The sequence below is a fragment of the Berghia stephanieae genome, chromosome 1 (assembly GCF_034508935.2).
Source record: "Berghia stephanieae isolate SIO BIC M18660-M18661 chromosome 1, UCSD_Bste_1.3, whole genome shotgun sequence".
Taxonomy (NCBI): Eukaryota; Metazoa; Mollusca; class Gastropoda; order Nudibranchia; family Aeolidiidae; genus Berghia; species Berghia stephanieae.
The window spans coordinates 60,753,067-60,776,315 of NC_088360.1; the positions used below are offsets into that span (position 1 = coordinate 60,753,067).

General features: G+C 34.1%; 1 protein-coding gene and 1 long non-coding RNA gene across 1 annotated transcript in view; one reads left to right on the plus strand and one right to left on the minus strand.

Moving 5' to 3' along the window:
• The window catches only part of LOC144978783 (uncharacterized), a 429,130-nt gene that overhangs the window by 250,182 nt on the left and 155,699 nt on the right, over positions 1 to 23,249 (minus strand).
• Positions 1 to 23,249, plus strand: part of LOC144978767 (orexin/Hypocretin receptor type 1-like) — a gene marked incomplete in the record, with an annotated part of 367,308 nt that overhangs the window by 225,106 nt on the left and 118,953 nt on the right.

Sequence of the window (23,249 nt, forward strand, 5' to 3'; positions counted from 1 at the left end):
TTCAGAAACAAAATACAATTATCTCTCAAATAGTGAATTAATGTATTGATCATGATAAATATGTTATTCTTTCTGAATCTCATATATCATGGCGCCATGTAGCAGAACATTATTAATGTGCTAATGGAATTTATCTTCATTAAACGGACAGTTGGCCTTAAATTACTTGTGTCCTTATCTAGCATATTCAGCTACCCAATCACTGCTAGGTTAACAAAAGAGTAAAAAATCAACAAACGAAATGCAAAACATATTTCAACAACAAAACAAACAACTTCTAACCAATCCTATCTCCTTTGTAGTGAATAATCTACCAAATAAGATGCCTAACTGTCACTTCCTGACAAGGAAGCCATAAATACTTCCATAACAATGCACATCGGGCGACGTGTACTTATTTGCAGGTCTGATAACTCAAACTGTAATGGTCTCATTGTTGTAACGGAAATACTATCAAACCAGAACTAAAACATTCTCCATTACAACAATGTTAAAAGGAGCCCATAACTGCATTCAGTTATCAGACCTGCAAATGTATTGCTTGGATAAGGTCTACTGACACATCTTAAACACCTTGTACATCCTACGATGTGGGATTCCGATAGCTCAGTTGGTAGACTTTTTGCTTCAATCGAGCTCAATTCGTTGTGAGTTTGAGATCTTTTTCCGACCCCCCGATCCCTTTTCCACCCAACCGTGATTGGGTAGTCCGGATCCATGAGCCTAATGTCTCTGAAGGACTCATAACCTATGTAACAGCCTCATTCAGAAAAACAATTATATAAACACAGGCCATTCCTTCTCGGCCCCGCCGTAGGCATTTTCTTTGATGGAACCAAACAATGTGAAGGATAGTAATCCTACAGTACATTGACAAATAGATATTTATATTTTTTACCAGAACTTTATTATGTTCATATAATATGGTCGATTATGATATCTACCAATTTGACAAAACGTCTCAAAAACGTCGCGGCATGAGAGTTTTGACACGTTTTGGGATTACTGTAATTAATCGATATTTAAAGTAAATCATTTCTGACCAAAGTAATCATAAATCTTTTTTTTCATTTTATGTCATCAGCCAAAATCGCATGTAAATCATTGAATATTATTGCAGTGGTTACATTATATAACATGACCTAACATATTATAACATATGGTATAGGGCAAAATAGGATAAAATCTCGTGAATGCCCTTAATATTAATAGTAATGCTATAAATCTATTGATTAAAGATTACAATAATGATACACGTGATAAAGATAGTATTTCAACTTTAAGGTACTCATGTATATGTGATGTACAAATATATATCTCTAACCGTGACACACATACACACACAAACACACACACACACACACACACAAACACACACACGCGCGCGCACGCATATAGAAGATAAACATAATAAGGTAACAATGCATAATATATACATACAAGATTGAAAGCCATGTCAACAGCAGTGCAAAAAAGTATTATTCGTCATATATAAATCTCCCATCGTATAATTCCCTGTCTACTAACACCTTGAAATAATCCATAGATTTTGCATTCTTTGGTTCAAATTTCAAATTGTTCCATTTCTGGACAATACGAATACCGAACCAGTTTTGTCTTATGTTTGTTTTGCATCTAGAGACAAAAATCTTAAACCTGCCCCCTCTAGTAAAAGTAATATTAGAATATTTTAAAAAATCCGAAAAGTCTATCCTATCCAGACCATGTACCAATCTATAAACCGGAATTAAATCCCCACGAATTCTTCTATATTTCAAACTTGGTAAGTCAAGAAATTCTAACCTTTCCTTATAAGATAAATACTGTATTGCATAAATCTTTTTTGGTAGCTCTCCTCTGTACACTTTCAATACTAATAGATTGTCTTTTATATAATGGGCTCCAGATGCAATTTCCGTATTCTAGAATTGGTCGAACGAGCGATTTATACAAATATAAAAATATGGTTTTATCAAGACTTATGATGGTTCTATATATTATTCCCATCATTCTGTTTGCACGGCTTACACAATTATCAATATGTACAACAAAGTTCAAAAGTGAATCGAAAGAAACTCCCACATCCTTTTTATAAGGCACAACGGAAAGTAGATTTGACATAGAAGTATCGGTAAAATAATTATGACATGGATTATTTTTTCCTATATGTAATACTTTACAAAAATCCAAATGCCATGTTGTAGACCATTTGAAAAGTGAAAATATATCATTTTGTAGAATGTTATGATGTTCAGTTGTACTATAGATCTTCGTATCGTCTGCAAACAGATTGCAGGCTGAATTTATGCCACATGGTAAATCATTTATATATAAAAGAAATAAAAATGGTCCCAATACGCTTCCTTGTGGTATACCGTTTCAACCCAAATCATTTTCATATATAATTATATGTTTATACTGTTGATGCGGTGTCCAAAAAAGCTAGACGAAAAAGCCATAAATATCAATAAAAGCGAGAAAAGATACAAATAATGGGGACAAGAGTACAATTTGTATTTTGCAACTTTCTTCATGTTACTTCAGTAGAACATAAGGAACTTTTTATAGCTGTTTTATAGATAGTCTGTCACAGGATGCTTATTAAAACTCGGCATATAAAGCTACCAAGGCATCAGAAAAATCCCTTTAACCAGTTTACTGCCAAATTCTGGAAAAACTCATATTTAAAAATTTGGCCAGAAAACTCGTCCTTCAAATATCGATCGATTTAAATGGACCTCATCTCAAGCCTGGGACTTCTCGGCGGCCGTTCAGTGAACGTGATGATAAGTCAATCAACTAAAAGTTTATGATACAAGTGCTGAATAACATTTGAACTCTAGACAATACATTTTTCGACTTCGATAGAAACTTCCATGAGCTTTTTATTTGGGCACGGAGAGATATTTTCTGCATTTAATATCTTATATATTTCACTCACTTATCGTAGAATTCAATTGGAGAAATGGTTTATATAAATTTTAATAAATTGTTTGTGTTCAATAAGAGAAACCGCTACCTAGTATAATTTCAATGTAAGTTCTCACACCTCATTGTCGTTCTAGATAAACGGAGGCTTGACATGCAAAAATCATCACTATTGCTAAAGCAATCTCATTATACACGCAAACTATCTTCATGTCAATTTGAAACACCATGTAATAATTTTGACGATTGGTCCAGTTGATTTGGAGCCTTGGTGTATGTATAAGATGTAAACAGTTATAGCAATGTACAATCAGGGCACTTGGTGCGAAAGGGTTCTGTTTCGAAAATTTAAAAACGTGCGTTTTCACTATTGTCCAAGAAACATTTTTTATGATTCCTTCTTTGCATCATTTACGAGGTTGAAGCATCAAAATGTTCACCATCCAAACTCTGATTGACAGATTGCAATACAATGCATGTGGTTTAATAAATGCTCTTTAATGTGATATAAAATTCTTGAGTTAAACAATATTAATATATTAATTTGACGTATAAAAGTGTTAGGTAACTTTTACACATGTATGTATGTATGTATGTATGTATGTATGTATGTATGTATGTATGTATGTATGTATGTATGTATGTATGTATGTATGTATGTATGTATGTATGTATATTGCTAATGATATCTTTAATCTTTTCATAGTGCATTATTAACTGTTCTTTATTGTGTTTCGTTTTTGACGTATTTTTATTTCTCTCTGAAAACAAGAAAGATATCATTAAAATATCGAATTAATCAGCTTTCTTGTAATGTAGACGTTGTTTTCCATAGATAAATATATTACTAATGATGCTCTAATGTCTTAATTATTTCGTTGACGCATCCGTTTTAAAATCCTTTCAACTAACATGGGCTCGTTGATGAGGAATATTACCTTACAAATTAGAGGGGAAAAAATAAACTTTACTTCCCCATTAAAATCATATATATATATATATATATATCTGGATAAGTTGTTTTGAAATCAAAATAAAAACAAAGAGAGTACTAGCTCATATTTCTATTCGCGTTATAATAAATGAGTGTCAGAACATTGAAACATTAGAAATTCACTAATTCTCGTATAATATCATTGTAGGAAAACATAAAGATCTGATACATGATCTTAAAAACGGCATACTTTTTTGTGATACTAAGCTGCTAGAATCTGTGGACTGTAAAATTTAATAAACAAAAATGAATTAAACATCTTCAATAAAGAAAAAATACCAAACACGGAGCGTTTCGGACTCAAAACCCCTCTTTATCCAACAAGAAAAAAACCCAATAAAACATAAATGCATTACTTAAAGTACAAAACAGACCGAGGGCAGATTATAGTAATTTTTATTTGTACTTCATACTTGTTTACGGTGTTCTGCATCATGATAATACCATCGTTATTTTTTAGAATACAATATATGCAATATTCATCAAATGATACATTTTACTGTTTCCTTAAAGATAACGACAGAACAGTAAGATTCAAATAAAGTGACATCCAAACGATCAAAATGATCAGTAATAACCGTTCGTTGGAATGGAAAGTTACATTTTATTCTCGATATAATGTCTATATCTCGCTCGTGTGAATTAAAATTTAACGCATATCTAAGATGAATGTGCTTAAAAGTTCATTTTAGAAATGAAACGACACAGTAAGAGATCTTTAGTAAGTAAAAGTTTACTATTCTATGGAGAAATCCTTAACCTTTAATCAATTTCTCAAAATAAAATAATCGAAAATAATCCTAAGAATCTTGCACAACAAGAATAGCTTGAATAGCTTTTCAAACCTGTCCAAAAATGTGTGGACAAAGTCTCAAAGGTGCGGCTATGTGGTCTTGTTGTATGACACTCGCATTTGGATCAGAAGGTCCTGGGTTCGAGCCTCACTTGCTGCATAGTTGGGTCCTTGGAAAAGGATCTTTATTCACATTATCTCACCGTACCCAGATCTAAAATGAATACCTGGCCGACAGCGTTGTCTCTGTAGGAAAAAAATGGTCATATCGTCTAACAGGCTCTTGTTCTAAATGTTACGTGTTGAAAGCACTTTGATCTCTATGAGTGGATATTGCGCTATATAATAGCTCAATTTATAAAAAATTAATGTGATTAAAAGTGATTATACTTTACAAATGGAAAATGTTGCCCCGCCCTATCAATGTTTATCTTTTGGTTTAATCCGATGTTAGTGGTCCAATCTCCTCCCGTCCAAACACAAATAAGTTGATACATTGTTTACAAACACCTCTATTGGACCTTTGATCGCTGAGCGCCTCCCAAATTTACCATGTAACGTACCGAGAGAGAGGAAAAAATTCCTTTCTGGAAAAACTTGATACCATTCCCTAACGCCAAGTAATGAATCTCTCTCTCTCTCTCTCTCTCTCTCTCTCTCTCTCTCTCTCTCTCTCTCTCTCTCTCTCTCTCTCCTCTCTCATCTCTCTCTCCTCTCTCTCTCTTCTCTCTTCTCTCTCTCTCTCTCCTCCCTCTCTCTCTCTCTCACTCCTCCCTCTCTCTTCCTCTCTCCTCTCTCTCTCTCTCTCCCCCCCTCCCTCTCTCTCTCTCTCTCTCTCTCTCTCTCTCTCTCTCTCTCTCTCTCTCTCTCTTTCTTTCTTCCTCTCTATCTACCTCGTTCTTAAGATGTCTCAGGTTAAAGAATTTTCAACAAGTTAAGGTCATTTGAGCTCATAGATATTTGAAATGAAGAACTGTGTCTGAAAAGGAAAAGGCGATTCTATCCCATGAATGTGTCTTGTAAAGCAGACAGAACTGGCAAAAAGCAAGAAGGTACGCAAATTATAAAAAGTGGGATTGTAGAGCAGTACAAATCATCAGAAATAAATTTTAGGACAATGCATAAAACCAGGGATAAATTGCGAATGCATGAGAATCCCTCAAATAAGAGTTAAAAGAAAAGAGTTGGAATCCTACTCTTCCACGAAAACCTCCACTTAGCTTAGAAGAGAGCACACGACAACGTACTCAGGGTTTTCCGCAATTTACTGTGCTAACCTGTAACAATTCGCAAGTCTGAGTTTTTCGAGAGAAGGAATAGACTACTAGATGGATAGAATCATTGGCTGATAATGAATTTAACGAGTGGACAGGGGATAGGGAGGGGTAATGGGTGTAGTTATAGAGTTGACCTAAAGTTGTTTGTCTTTGTCTTCACAAAGAGTGTTTGATTAAAGAACTGGTTGAATAGGGCTAATCTACTGTACATACAATAACAAAACATCTTTCCTCAGATTGGCCAGATAACTTTAAATATAATACATTGATAAATTAGATGACCTCAAACTACGTGTCACTAAGTCTTAAGCCTGAGACTTAAAAAGGGAGATTTTGAAATCTCTGCTTTAAGACTTTTAAAAAAGTCGGGGAATATCTAAATCTTTTGATGCATGAAGTAAATCATACTGACCAAATTGAAAAAGACGTTATGTTAGTGTATGAAAGTAATACCGAGATCGATTAACGGATTGATAAATCGATTTAGAGATGAATAGGGGAGAATTGGATTAGCCCGAGGGTGATGGATGGATAACGAGAGAATCACACATTCGGAAGTGAACGCAAAGCTTGATGATTTGAATCGGACTTGAAGCAGTGAAAGCGTTTCTCGAGATTTAAGGATTTTAAAGACACTTCTATAAAATGCTACTGAAGATGAAGGTACCAAATCTGATATATCGTTAAATATATAATATTATTGAAATGGAATAAATCTCGAGAATGAACCAAGGATATAAATATGCCTATGATTTGTACGCCTTAAATCTATTAATAAAGCTTGCATTGGACGTTATGTTTGAGTCAGTTTTTCTTGTGAAATTCTGTGATTCTGAGATTGCAATAATGTCGTATCCTTGAACTCGTTTTCTACAAAACTAAGGGTATAATGATGATAATGATTTTGACGATGATGATAATAAGGGTAATAATACTAATGATAATTAATAATTAATAGTATTAATATTGATGATGATGATGATGATGATGATGATGATGATGATGATGATGATGATGATGATGATGATGATATATCTAGGTAAATAGCTACTATGCAAGCTCAGTTGATTGAATACTCACAAATAGAAATGTTTTGATCCGGAGTCAAGTTGATGTTTATTCTAAAAGCTCCATTCAAATCCATCAAAATTACATAGCTGGAGTGTCTGTACCAATACATGCACAAAAAAACTACAATGTAGGTGTTTCTTTTCCTGTCTCAGTAATGGTAAATGCACACACAACTACAAAACAGGACTTTTTGTTTCGTTTCTGTAACGACAAATGGACAGCAATGAATACTGGTTATATCTATCCGGAATACTTGACCAGAGGGTTAGACCGAAAAAAAAAAAGAAAACATAATTGTATAAAATGTTTTATGGATCTTTTGTTGAACGTCCGAGATCATTTGGCATAATATTTCCCTGTTCTTATAACATAATATTTCAATTTGGTGGTTTATCGATGTAAACAATATCATCTTAGACTTGGTTAATTTCCAAGATAGACAAATTGGCAAATTATCGTTTACGTGATTACAATTGTTTAGTGCACAACAAATAAATGATGGTCATTTTCTAAATGATTACCAAATAAAAAAGAAATAAATTATGCCTAATGGAAGATGAGTGGCAGATAAAAAAATAGAAAAGTGACAATAAAACAATTAGAATGAAATCATCATTTCAATAAAAAGCAATTAAGTTTGAAATGTTGAGAAAAAAAGTTTGTGGGAAGCACCAGTTGTTCTCGATCAGTACCTTTATGGAAAATAATTCATTTTGAGTTGACATCGGACAATCCCTTGGGCATCCGTCACAGACAAGTAGTATGTCTGCCACTGACAAGTTGCTTTTTACATATTGGCCAGAAATGTTCTTCTTCAAAATCTTTCATATAGATTAATTCAGCACTAAACGTGTCGAAATTTCTTGAACCAGAGACTCAATACAAGTTTAAGGTTTAGGGTGGTTTTTTTTTCAAGGCGAGGGTCACTGTAAAATTGTCTTGACTCTATATTTGAAATATGAAGCCCAAATTTAAAAAAACGTTTTTTTGTCAGTGTAGAGTGACATGTCTATCCCGCCTTGGTCTTGTCCACACTGTCGATGCTGGTACCGCCTTTGACGGTGGATGACGAAAAGTATCCCCTGCGGGACGAAAGAAATTAAAATGAATGGGGCATTTAAATTTGTTTCAAATTGAGGAAGAATTAAGTTACAAGAAAACAACCATTGGAATACAAATTTTGTTGATATGAAGATGAGGTCCTAATGGTGTTAGCCTGATTCTGTTTATTTATTTATTTCTCTTTTTTATTCATATTACAATTTTCATGAATAAGATTAGATACTATTTATACGATTTGAAACTTTTTTTTACGTTATCATCAAATATGAAGAGATAGAGAAATGTTGATTTGGGGCAAAGTTATACGATACAAACTGTGCTAATATCAAAATCTATAGAAATGAATAGAGGTGAATAGAAAGAAAGAAGGTAAATAGATTGTTTAAGTGGATATACACAGAAAAAAAAGACATGCAAACAAAGATATGGGGGGGGGGGGGGGGGCAAATCAAGAAATACATGGATGCAAGGTTAGAAAGACGGATATATATATATATATATATATATATATATATATATATATATATATAAATTTTTTATATCTGTTTGACTTAACGAATTTTCAAACTTACTTTAAATTATAAAAGGAAATCAAGTTATCTGTTTATCTAGCCTATCTGTAAAAAATACATTTCTATTTTTCAAATCTTTCAGTAGAGTTGTGCGCCGTATCAATTTTTTTATTGACTCAAATAAGCACAATATTCTCCACAAGGCTATATTTTTTAAAGAAAGGATATATTATATATAATATATATATATATATATATATATATATTATATATATATATATATATATATATATATGATAAATATTTCAAACCCTGAGAATAACTGAAATGCATGGCACTGAACAATTTCCAGTTTAAATTTAATTTTATAAAATCGTTATCATCATCATCATCATCATCATCATCATCATCATCATCATCATCATCATCATCATCATCATCATCCTCATCATCATCATCATCATAATAGTAATAATAATAATAATAATAATAATAATAATAATAATAATAATAACAATAATAATAATAATAATAATAATAATAATAATAATAATAATAATAATAATAATAATAATAATAATAATAATAATGATGATAATAATAATAATAATAATAATAATAATAATAATAATAATAATAATAATAATAATAATAATAATAATAATAATAATGTGTTCTTTTATAGGGCTAAATGCCGAAGCCTCAAAGCCCTTTACTTGTCAACCATAAACACACTCGTACCGAGCCAGACACACACAACAGTCGTACACACGAACTTGCAAGTTTTACCAGATGAAAATGACATTCAACAAAATGGAATAAAAAAATAAAACGAATAATTTACTCATCAATAAGGAAATGCCTAGGATAAAAATTTCAGGATAAGATGAGTCTTTAGATTTTTCTTAAAATTTTCTACGCTGCCCGAAAGCCTTGCTGACAAAGGAAGCGAGTTCCAAATGGTAGGTCCTGCTTTATAAAAAGATCTATCGCCGAAATTGGTAGCCGTGTTTTTGGCACTTTTAGTAGCTGGATCTCCGATGATCTAAGCTGGCGAATTGGGGAGTAGGGGACCACAAGTTCTTGAATGTAGCTCGGAGATCGGGAATTTGTTGCGTTGAAAGAAAAAGGGCAATTTTGTATTCGATTCTGGCTCGAACGGGCAGCCAGTGTAGTGTTCTGAGCATAGTTTTTACACTATTGTTCTCGTGTCGACTAATGCCCAGAACCATTCTGGCCGCCCTGTTCTGTACCTTTTGGAGTTTATCAACTTTCTTGTCAGGAAGGCCCACCAACAGCGAATTACAGTAGGCGAGGCGTGAAAGAATGAGAGCACAGACTGGTGTGTCTTTTTCACGAAACCCGCCGAAACCCGCCGAAACCCTGCGAAACCCGCAGATGGTATCCATGTCCCTTTAGTCCAAGGTTTATTTCCCACTGATATCCTGTTTACATAGTCCAAGGTTCACTCCCCACTCCCCACTAGCGCCCACCCCCTATAGTGTCAGGTTCATTCTCCTCTGGTACCAAGCTCTCATATCCGGCTTCAACTTTCAATGGTATCCATCTCCTTTTAGTCCCAGGTTTATTTCCCACTGATGTCCTGTTTACATAGTCCCAAGTTCACTACCCACTGGCGCCCACCTCCTATAGTGTCAGGTTTCTCTCTCCTCTGGTACCCAACTCCCAAATCCGGCTTCAACTCCCAATGGTATCCATCTCCCTTCAGTCCCAGGTTTATTTCCCACTGATATCCTTTTTACATAGTCCCAGGTTCACTCCCCACTGGCGCCCACCTCCTATAGTGTCAGGTTTCTCTCTCCTCTGGTACCCAACTCCCAAATATGGCTTCAACTCCCAATGGTATCCATCTCCCTTTAGTCCCAGATGTATTTCCTACTGATATCCTTTTTACATAGTCCCAGGTTCACTCCCCACTGGCGCCCACCCCCTATAGTGTCAGGTTCATTCTCCTCTGGTACCAAGCTCTCATATCCGGCTTCAACGTTCAATGGTATCAATCTCCCTTTAGTCCCAGGTTTATTTCCCACTGATATCCTTTTTACTTATTCCCAGGTTAAATCCCCACTGGTGTGCAATTCCCTGAATCCCAGGTTCACTCCCCACTGGCGCCCACCTTCTATAGTGTCAGGTTCATTCTCCTCTGGTACCCAACTCCTATATTCGGCTCGGATACCCACAGTTATCCATCTCCCACAGTCCCAGGTTAACTCCAAATTGGTGTGCACTTCCCTGAGTCCCAGGTTCACTCCACACTGGCGCCCATCTCCTATAGTGTCAGGTTCATTCTCCTCTGGTACTCAACTCCCATATCCGGCTTCAACTTTCAATGGTATCCATCTCCCTTTAGTCCCAGGTTTATTTCCCACTGATATCCTTTTTACACAGTCCCAGGTTAACTCCCACTGGTGTGCAATTCCCTGACTCCCAGGATCACCCCCCACTGTTGCCAAACTCCCATAACTTTGCCGGATATTGTCGGGTTTCGGCGGGTTTCGGCGGGTTTCGTAATAAAGCACTAATTCTTTTTTACGAAACCCGCCGAAACCGGCCGATAACCTTAGTCTCAGGTTCACTCCCGACTGATGTACGCTTCCCTGAGTCTCGGGTTCACTCCCCACAGTTGTCTACTTCCCATACCGTTGCTGGATATTGTCGGGTTTCGGCGGGTTTCGTAAAAAAGCACTAGTTCTTTTTTACGAAACCCGCCGAAACCCAGTCCCAGGTTCACTCCCCAATGGTGCACACTTCCCTGAGTTCTAGGTTCACTCCCCACTGCCACCTACTTCCCATAACTTTGTCGGGATTCGTCGGGTTTCGTCGGGTTTCGGCGGGTTTCGGCGGGTTTCGTAAAAAAGACACACCCGAGCACAGACAACTGCTTTAAGCTGGTTGGATGGGAGAAACCGTTTCATTCTTTGCCATCTTTTTAATTCAAAATTCATGGTCCTCACCATTTGGTTAATCTGGTGTTCCAGACTTGAAGAGTCGTCCAGTACAAACCAAGATTTTTTGCTCTATCTGTCAGGGAGATGTGGCTGTTTGAAATAGACATACTATGTATACCATTCTTCCTGACATTAGAGGGTGTACCACATAATAAAATTTCAGTTTTCTCTTCGTTAAGTTTTAGTCTATGACTCTGCATCCAACGCCCTATAGACGCGCAATACTGTTCCATATGAAGAGAAGCCACATGCATACTAAACGGGACGACAGACTTATACAGCTGCGCATACATGTGATAATTCACTCCATGGGACTCAATGGCGCGCCCAAGGGGCATAGTGTACAGAGTATAGAGCACTGGACCGAGCCTCGTGGGACACCGCATTTCAATGGTAGATCGATTGACTGCTTGTCATCAATCAAGACAGATTGTGTTCTATTATTTAGATATGACTTAAACCATTGAAGGTCAGTGTCACTGATTCCAAAATTCTCGAAAAGACTTATATAGAATTGTGTGATCTATTGTGTCGCAAGCTGCTGACTGGTCAAGTACTTCTTTATCACAAGACAGTAATGAATCATTGATAATTTTCAGTAAAGCAATCTTTTTGAGAACCTAAGAAATGAAGGGAAAATTTGATACAGGGCAGTAGTTTTTTTTTAATTATCAGGGTCAAGGCTCGATCTTTTTCAGGAGAGGGGTGACAGATGCTTTTTTAAGGCAGATAGGTACTATTCCAGAGCTAAGGGATTGATTAATAATAGAGGTAATTATATCTAAGGTTGAATCAAGACATTTTAAAAGAAGATTTATTCGGATAGGATTTAATGAGCAGGACTTAGAAGGAGACGATATGATGACATCGCGGACTTCAGATGAACTAACTGTTTTAAAATCAGTAAAAAGAGTGCCTTTATATGACAAGTCAACAATCAAATTTTCTTCATTTCGGCATGAGTCAAACTTACATCTAATCTTAGCAATTTTTTCTTTAAAATAGATTACAAACGCGTCTGGTAAAATATTTCTATCAATGTTGTCTGGCATAACATTCGTTTTTGGTTTACCACTCATTGCATTAACAACATTGAATAGGGATTTAGAGGTGGAACATGAGTTAATTTTTCTACTGTAATACAATCTCTTCAGACATAATTTTGTTTTTCACTTCATGAACACACTGATTATAAATAACACGGTCATTTTGGTTGTTTGTTTGAAGCCATCTCCTTTCTAGTGCACGCTGGTGCTGTTTAGAATGCTGTACGTCAGCGGTGATCCACGACGCAGAAGGTCGATTTGACACAATCCTGGATCGTAGAGGCACATGTTGATCCAATACAGCACGGAGACAGGCATTGTATATTTCAGCAGAATTATTGTGCTCATGGTGTTGGCGATTTTTAAGGTCCTCTTTGGTCTGGTTGTTGAAGGTTACGAGATTTATTACGCGTTTAAGTCAACCTAGTCATGGACTGTAGAAGGAGAATGTGATCACGTGGTAGTCAGCAATGCATCTGTCTGTCACTGACAAATTAGAAATATTAATTCCCCCGGTAACTACCCAGTCAATGGTGTGACCCTTGATGTGTGGTGGTTTATTCACATGCTGATATAAATTGTGATTTTCAACTATGGTTTTTGTAGATATGCTGTAGTGATCTGAAGTTGATTCGAAATGAAGATTAAAATCTCCAAGGTAACTAATTTATTACAAAGATTTGTTTCAGTTTCAATAAGATCTTCTAATTTCTGGATGAATGCACTGTGCATTGACGAATTTCTACTTGGTTATAGGGGTGATATATACAGATGAAGGTGGTGTTAAGTGTTATAACCTTCAGGCATTCCATTGATGGATATTTTATATTATCGCTCTTAATCCTTAAACGGTCTTTATGTAAAACGCAAATTCCACCACCCGGGTCGTTAATTCTGGGTTCAGAGATGATCTGTAATTTGGTGGTGTTGTTTCATGTAATATAACTTCGTCTCCATCTGGGTTGAGCCATGTCTCAACAATAAATACTAGGTCGCTCTTCGAATCGGTAATTTAGGTGTTAATTTCGTGAGAATTATTACGAATTGATCTTGCATTAAAATACATCACACTCGTCTTGTTACTGTGATTAAATCGATTATTGAATTAAATATTATTGTCACCATCATCACATTGTGAAGTGTTCAGAGTTAGGCCAGGTGGGGTCCACTTACACACCCAAAGTGATGGAAAGCTGTTCAATCCGGCACGACTGAGAGCAAAGACCAATGTCCTCACATTCTTCATAAGGGAAATGCTACTTGCAGATGACGCAGCTCGGCGCTAGCACACAGAGAATGATCAGCGGCTGATTGACAGGTTTCTCCACGCAAGGAGGGAATTCGGACTGACGATCAGCATGAAGAAATATGGGTCAGGATGTCCCTCTGGACCAGCAATTCGCTTGACAACGAGGAGCTGGAAGTCACTGTACACTTCACATACCTGGGCACAACCATAACTTGTCTTATTATTATTATTATTATTATTATTATTATTATTATTATTATTATTATTATTATTATTATTATTATTATTATTATTATTATTATTGTTATTATTATTATTATTATTATTATTATTATTATTATTATTATTATTATTATTATTATTATTATTATTATTATTATTATTATTATTATTATTATTATTACTATTATTATTATTATTATTATTATTATTATTATTATTATTATTATTATTATTATTATTATTATTTCGTCAATAACTTGAAAACAAAACGAGCGGCAAGGTTTTAAACAAAGCACACCAAAAGCAAGGTCACGGGGTGTCGAAACTCGGGCCTCCTACCTTAGTCATTATTGCATTGTTGCAATCAAAATCTGTAACTGCCCTTCATTCACAGTCAAAGGCAGGCCTTTTGTTTGCTTATTTCTTTTCATAAACATCCAATACTGTATAATTTTTAAATGTTAGTTCTTGTTAGTATTTCTTTGCTTTCCAAATGGATGGAGGGATACATGTTTTATTCGTAGTTGATCCACGTCGGATCTCTCTCTCTCTCTCTCTCTCTCTCTCTCTCTCTCTCTATCTATCTATCTATCTTAATCCCCTTCTTTTCCTGCAGAATAATTTATGTCTTCTTTCATTCATTTTTCTCAAAGAATTTTTTTCGATTGCCATTTGAATCAATCACAAAATTATGCAATCAGCCCTCACGCTCTTGCCCTTGCCATTTTTCACTGATCATCGTGTTTTGGCAGTTGATTCGCTTTGTTCTTGGCTCCTTCCCTAATATGGGGTAGTTGCACACATATGTAATGGCTTATGATCGCATAGTGGTGTTTTTCATAGATGGTAGTATTATCCTTTGCGTTGTGTTGTAGATGTTAATAATGACGAAAGAGTTCAAGGGCCGGTGATGATAATTGAATGCACAACACCAAAACATTCAAATAAAAGTCCAGATTCCAAGTTTCATTTCTTACAGTTTATTTGTTTGTGATAAATTCAAAATCCAAATCATGATAAATTCCAAATCCAAATCAAATAGCATTGTCATAATTCAATCAGTTTCATAAATTCCAAATCCGTAAAATCAGTCCACATGTAAAGTCAGTTTGCCTAAGTAACCATTTTCAATATACGTGGAATATTTCTAAGTCCGTAAAAGCAAATAAATGATGGTGAGCACAAAAGGTTTAAAGTGTGCAGCTCATGGTCAAGTAGAATCAGAATAATAATCCCGTTTTCCTTGAAACATCCTCTTTTATCCCTATCAAAATTTTACCCACAGTTCCATTGTTTCCACGCCCCCTTGCAGTTTTGACAGTTCCCTGTCAGTCTATAATCCAACCCCTAAGAGTAAGACCAAATCATAATCAAACCTGAAACGTCAATTCCTACATATTGATGTTAAACCCCGCCTTTTATGATATAACATTATTTTGATAAATGCCCCTTTCACCTGTTTCAACACCCCTAAACCAATTTAAGAATGATTGATTAAATAGTACTCAACATGATAACCTGTCCAGTAACTTTGACATAAAAACTGCCCAAACCTATCATGCATGGACCAAGTTTAACTGATATGCCTGCATTATGTACTCACTAAACCCATTTGCTGATATATAATTGACAGTTTGCACCAAATGTCTTAGATAACCTTTTGCATAGGCTTACTCTCTTACATACGCCCCTTTCTTAGAATTTAAATTGACTTAAAACAATTTCAATTTAAAAAAAAAACAGTAAGAGATTAAATATATATGTAATGTCGAATTAAAATGTAATAAACAAATGTAAGAAATAGTCTATTTTAAAAAAATGATAAATACTTATACCAGTTAAATATTTTAAAACTTTAAATTTTAAATTCTAAAACACCAAAGTTGATTACAACATTCATATATATATTGATTATAGGTTTTAAAGTATTAAATTCACAAACATCAAATTTGATTACAACATCTAAATAGATATATATCGATTATAGATTCTTTTTTCTTTCAAATTACAACATCAAATCTATCATTTAAAAGAGATTAAAATTTAAATTTACCAACACCAAAATTGATTAAAACATTTATATATTTATCGATTAAACTTTTAAAGTATTACAACATCGACAGTAAGATATCAATTAATTAAAAGTTCAAAGAAAAATTATCTTTTCACCTTAAATTTCACCTTCATAGCAATAAAAGTGTTTAATTCTCGTCATCTCCCATCACACATAAATATTATTGCGTGAAAAAGGATGGTTCAGTTTCCATTTGTGATATACTCACGTTGAATTATTCAATCTCAAATTCAACTCTATACGACATGGGTGATAATCTCAGCTTCCATGTATGTCTACTCATTTCCTGACATATCAAAACCAGTACCTTGTATATTCCCTTATATTGTATGATTCCATTTAAACAACATTATTACATTAATTCCTACTTATAATATGTGGTACAAATAATGTATAATAGACATCTAGATCCATATACGAAGGATTACATTTCAATTAGTAATAAAAAAATATTTAAAAATAAATCATAATAATAGCATTATCATCATTTTAAAATTCAAGGTAAAGTTATTATCATTCATTGTTCATTGTTGATGTTTCAATTTTTTAAGCTTTTTAAGTCATCAAGGTGTAGTTTACAACTACATTGATATCAAATTGTTCTTTGTGGTCATCCATCAGAGGTCACATTTCTCAGTAATCCGTTCGTTTTGAGAATGGTCATCCTGTAAAAATTGTCAGTAATTGTTAATTAAGTCATTGTCTCCATTTAGAATGAGTTTTCATGTAATGAAAAAAATATATCAACTATAAGAGTTGAGGTGATTGTATCTAGTCTACGTGTTGCATTGTTGTGTGTGTTATGGTCACTGAATAGCCCAAGTGTCATAAATTCACTTTATTTATTGGTAATTAATTAAAAACTTTTTCCTCTGTAAATGTCTTAGAATTATCACAATAATGTCTTCACATTCAAATATTTAGCGTTGAATAAATAATCAAACAATAGTCTGTCCGGCTTGTTCACATCACATATTTAGTGTTTGTAAATAATCAGTCATTAGTCTGTCCGACTTATACATATTTTGTACAGTGTAAATAACTGAATAAGTAAAATCTAACATAGTATGTGATTGTGGGCTGTTACTAAAGTGACCAACTTTTGCAATTAGTGTGTTGTATTTGTTCGAGTCTTTTGAATTGGGACGAAAAAAGACTCTACAGGTAGCAAACGTATGCTTAACCTGTTGGGTTGTTTCTTGGTCTTGTGACGTCGCTGTAATCCATTCATCTCCGGCATCTGGGTCGATTCTCCTCGTAGATATTTGTGGTTGTCTTGTGTATACGTTGAGTCTCATTGTAGATGAAATTGTAAAAATTCAAGATTAACTGTGTGCGAGAAGTTTGACTTATCCAGCAAGTCAAAAGAAAGTTGTGAACTCAGCCATGTGTTGACAAAGAGTTCTTGTGTAGTAGTCGACAGAGGTCGTGTGTTGTAATTGTCTGTGTTTGTTGATCGAGTTTTGATGAGGTGGCATGTGAGTACACACCAGGTAGATGATGTAATCTGTAGAGTACCGGTGGGTGACGTGAGTCCAATCACCAGGTAGATGATGTAATCTTGCAGAGTTCCGGTGGGTGACGTGAGTCCACACACCAGGTAGAGGATGTAATAATAACGTAGTCTAGTAGTGTATGTAGTAGGGTCGAATAAGGTCAACAATATTTTCGTTTTTTTTTTTTTGAACGCAGGTTGTTGAATATCATACGATAATGAATCCAAGGAAATCGCTCATGTGGCGTTTTGCGATACTTTTTCCTGCATTGTCTTATATACATATAAAGCCTTTATCTTTTACAATGATACTAAGACAGGCTTTATTATAATATTCAATGTTTATAAGTTGTAGATATGGGTGCTGCACACTTGTATATTGACATAAGTTTAAATTTGAATACGCTCACCACTGTATATGAAGGAAGTAGTATTGTTCACAATTGGACATCATTTTTGTAAAAACAATCGTATCTTGAACGTTTATGTAATTATTGACATCGTACATCGTTGGGTATTGTTGTCGTAGAAGTAAATACAAGTAATCCAATTGTTCAATAAAGAATGTAAATATAAAAAGGTTCATGGAAGAAATCTGTGTTGATACAGATATTATTTTATGAATTCTGTCAAGTTTGTATAAGTTGAAAGGTACGATGTAATTGAGGTTGCTGTGTAGTTTGTAGTCTGTAGATTGTGTTGATTCTAGACGTATCAATGGCTTAGTCGAGATTGTTACTCCATTTTAATGTATTCGTGGATAGACCAAAGGGATTAGGACATTTCCCGACCTATGTTATGGTTGTGTTTGAGTTGCCTCTGTCGTTGTCATCAGCGTTCCCGTTATGACTGATGGTTGCAAGTGTCCTCTTTCGTGATGACTGTATCATGTTTTAGTGCAAACACTACTTCTGCCTTTGATTAACTCGAATTATTCCCCTTAGAAAATCCCTAATTTAATGAAATATGATTTTGTTTATGTTATCGTAGCACTTCCTACCATTTCAACTGATTGCCGAATGATTACACACTTAAGATTTGACAATTGAACATAACTTCTTCTTCAACTCAGTTACAAATTTTATGATATAAATGTTAAATTCAAACCACGCAGTAAATATTGATTACAATTACAACAGCAAATTGATAGGAGAAAAAGATGATAATCAAAATATTCGCAGTAACAATATACACTCTGCTCAATAAAAATTCAATGTTTCGCGCCTTTGCCCTCGGCTTATAAAAATATTCATATAACTCATTGCGACGTTATCTCGCGCCTCTTAATATAGCATTGATAATTGTGTGCGCTTTAACCACTCGCATCGTATTAATTTATAAAAATTCTCTGCCTTCTGCATCATTTCATAATGTTAAACCATGCGCTTTAATCAAACGCAAAATAAAATATTCCCGAACGCCTCATTCCTGCGTCTCGTAATTTAAACCGTGTGCACTTTAATTACCGCGTCTTACATCACTGCGCTTATTTACCCACTATGCATTTACAGCATTTTACCGTATGGGTTACTTATAATTCGCTGATTCTTAACAAGTTAACCACTTGTGTCACAAATGTTATCAGCTCACTTGACATGATAATGCATTTTCAATATTTTGTTATTCTTCCGTAATAACATTTTAACTCCAATTAAAAGACATCTGTCTTTCATAATAATTGATACTCCGTCATTTTTTTTTTTGTATTATCTGCTTTTAATTCTCCGACTTTAAACAAAAAGTCGTTATTCCGTTATTATGAGAATATATCTCCTTTTAAAAATCACGATGAAACGCGTTTCAAAACAAAACTAAACAACAAACGATTGACTCATATTCCGCATAAATCATTTCAACTTAATTTCCAGTGATAAAATCCAAATGTCTTATGTAATCTATTATAACGCCATGTCTCATTACAAATATATAATTAGCTCTGTTGTCGATTACTTGGCTGCGTTAACCACACATTTATTACCAAGAAAACAAACAGATATAAAACTTTGCTCTTTGTCATGAACCCATGAATCTCAAAGAGTCAATATCAACCTACCAATTCATCCCTATTGACGGGAGAAAAATATAATCAATGATGTTGTAATATAACAATAAATACCATAAGACATTTTTCAATTATCAAAACTTATAATGTACGTGTTATTATTGCCATCGTCTTCTTGAGTCATTTTGACAGAAAATAAAACGTAACAACATTAAATAATGGACCAACTGTTTATGTAATTCCAACAGTAACATACAAAAATTGAAATAAAAATCGACACATCTTTGTTACTGATATTAACAAAACATTGCCATTAACGGTACAAATTAATATTCGAAGATCTATTCCGAAACGCTTGATTGTAAGTAAACGCATTTTCATTTATTTTGAAAAATAAAACGCACTAAAATATTCATTTAAATACTGCAATTTTTATTTTCATCTCTCCCTCTCTTCTTTTTAATTAAATAAAATACGTATAGCATCAATGCATTATTATTATTATTATTATTATTATTATTATTATTATTATATTATTATTATTATTATTATTATTATTATTATTATTATTATTATTATTATTATTATTATTATTATTATTATTATTATTATTATTTTGCCGTTCTATAATATATTGTTTTCACTTTTTGAATATAATATATTGCCCTCTATATCTATATTTTTTTTAAATTTCCTTTTCTATCTGTGACTCTTAATTTAAATATTATTTAGTATATTTATTTATTTTTTTAAATATCGTCTTTTGTCAGAATTTTAGGAATCATCTATAATTTCAATATTTTTTTTCATATTTCAATACAAAATAATTCCACTGCTTCACCTTCAAAATTGATATTCATTTTCTTTCCCAAATAAAACTATTTTCCTATCTGTTCACAATTTTCACTTCAAAATTCGAGTCTCACAAAAACTTTAATAGATGTTAACACCGCAACAATATACATTTCTTGTGTATCCATGGTTCGGAATGATAACATCTTTACATCATGGTATCAGGGCTCCAAATAAAGATATATAAGAATCCTGAGTCACGACACCAAATAAGATACATAATGTTGCGTAATTGCACACATATGTAATGGCTTATGATCGCATAGTGGTGTTTTTCATAGATGGTAGTATTATCCTTTGCGTTGTGTTGTAGATGTTAATAATGACGAAAGAGTTCAAGGGCCGGTGATGATAATTGAATGCACAACACCAAAACATTCAAATAAAAGTCCAGATTCCAAGTTTCATTTCTTACAGTTTATTTGTTTGTGATAAATTCAAAATCCAAATCATGATAAATTCCAAATCCAAATCAAATAGCATTGTCATAATTCAATCAGTTTCATAAATTCCAAATCCGTAAAATCAGTCCACATGTAAAGTCAGTTTGCCTAAGTAACCATTTTCAATATACGTGGAATATTTCTAAGTCCGTAAAAGCAAATAAATGATGGTGAGCACAAAAGGTTTAAAGTGTGCAGCTCATGGTCAAGTAGAATCAGAATAATAATCCCGTTTTCCTTGAAACATCCTCTTTTATCCCTATCAAAATTTTACCCACAGTTCCATTGTTTCCACGCCCCCTTGCAGTTTTGACAGTTCCCTGTCAGTCTATAATCCAACCCCTAAGAGTAAGACCAAATCATAATCAAACCTGAAACGTCAATTCCTACATATTGATGTTAAACCCCGCCTTTTATGATATAACATTATTTTGATAAATGCCCCTTTCACCTGTTTCAACACCCCTAAACCAATTTAAGAATGATTGATTAAATAGTACTCAACATGATAACCTGTCCAGTAACTTTGACATAAAAACTGCCCAAACCTATCATGCATGGACCAAGTTTAACTGATATGCCTGCATTATGTACTCACTAAACCCATTTGCTGATATATAATTGACAGTTTGCACCAAATGTCTTAGATAACCTTTTGCATAGGCTTACTCTCTTACACCTAATACACGGCTCCAAAATGTCATATCATTGGATATAGGACAATTGCATCTGGCTTGTTTCATGTTAATCCAGAAGCCTTCTAGGACACGTAGTGGAAAATGATATTACGATCCTATTTACCCCACACCATCCTACACCTCATCCCTTTCTTTCTCTCTCTCTCTCCCTCCCACCTCTCTCTCTCTCTCTCTCTCTGACCCCCTCTCTCTCTGACCCTCTCTCTCTCTCTCTCTCTCTCTGACCCTCTCTCTCTCTCTCTCTGGCCCTCTCTCTCTCTCTCTCTCTCTCTCTCTCTCTCTGACCCTCTCTTTACGCCTCTTTATTTAATTCATTCTCGATTCCCCTCCCTCCCTCTCTCTCTCTCTCTCTCTCTCTCTCTCTCTCTCTATATATATATATATATATATATATAATATATATATATATATATGTGTGTGTGTGTGTGTGTGTGTGTGTGTGTGTGTGTTCAGAGTCGATGTCTCTCTACAAGACATCAAATAAAATAAATTAAAAGAGTAGAATAAAATTCGCTTTGTTAATCCCCAAGGTGAAATTTGTCTTTAGGGCCTATTCTGATGGAACAACCCATGCGTTAACTGCAGTGTAGCGCCGCAAAGTGAGCTCAAGCGAGTTGACAAAGCAAAGCAAAATCGGTGTCTTTTAGGTGAGAAACAAATACTATACCGCTGAGCCACGCTGACCTATAACCATGACAAAATATGAGGCAGAGCTATCAGACACAACAGAAATCTCGGAGATCTATCACAAAAGTAACGAGGGGTTAGCAGAAGCTACGAGACATATACACCCATACCGTGGCAAGGCAAAAATAAGCAATAAAGTATGTGTTTGATTTGTGTGGAAATTTGTTTTTCTTACAGAAACGAGACTTTTGACCAAAGATAGACAGTCATATCTTATCATTATTATAAGGAATACAACAGCTCTGCCATAAGCTAACAAATAAATTATTATTATCATCATCATCATCATCATCATCATCATCATCATCATCATCATCATCATCATCATCATCATCATCATCATCATCATCATCTTCATCATCAGCATTATTAACATTATTGTTATTATTATTATTATTATTATTATTATTATTATTATTATTATTATTATTATTATTATTATTATTATTATTATTATTATTATCATTATCATTATTATTATTACTTAAAAAGTTTGAGGAATAAATCGTGAACGACACCTTAGTAGATTGATATTCGATATTGATATTTTTGGAGGGGAAAAATTAAAGAAAAAAAAGTTTTGGCCATAATGAAAAACATTGTGTTTTGTCAGTGTACAGCAATCTGACCTTGAATTACCATATTACTGATTAAACGTTTTGTTTCTTTTTCTCTTTCTAGTTATGACTGAAAACAGCCATGCTGAATGACGCTTATCGTTTCCGTTATGTTGAGATAGAGAAATCGGCTTTCAGACTACTTCCGATCATGCTATAATAATATTATCACTGGATTCCGCCGCCGATATAACCAGATAACAATTTCAATTTTTGTTCAGCTTTTTGATTAAAGAGGTTTTTTTTACATTCCGCAAT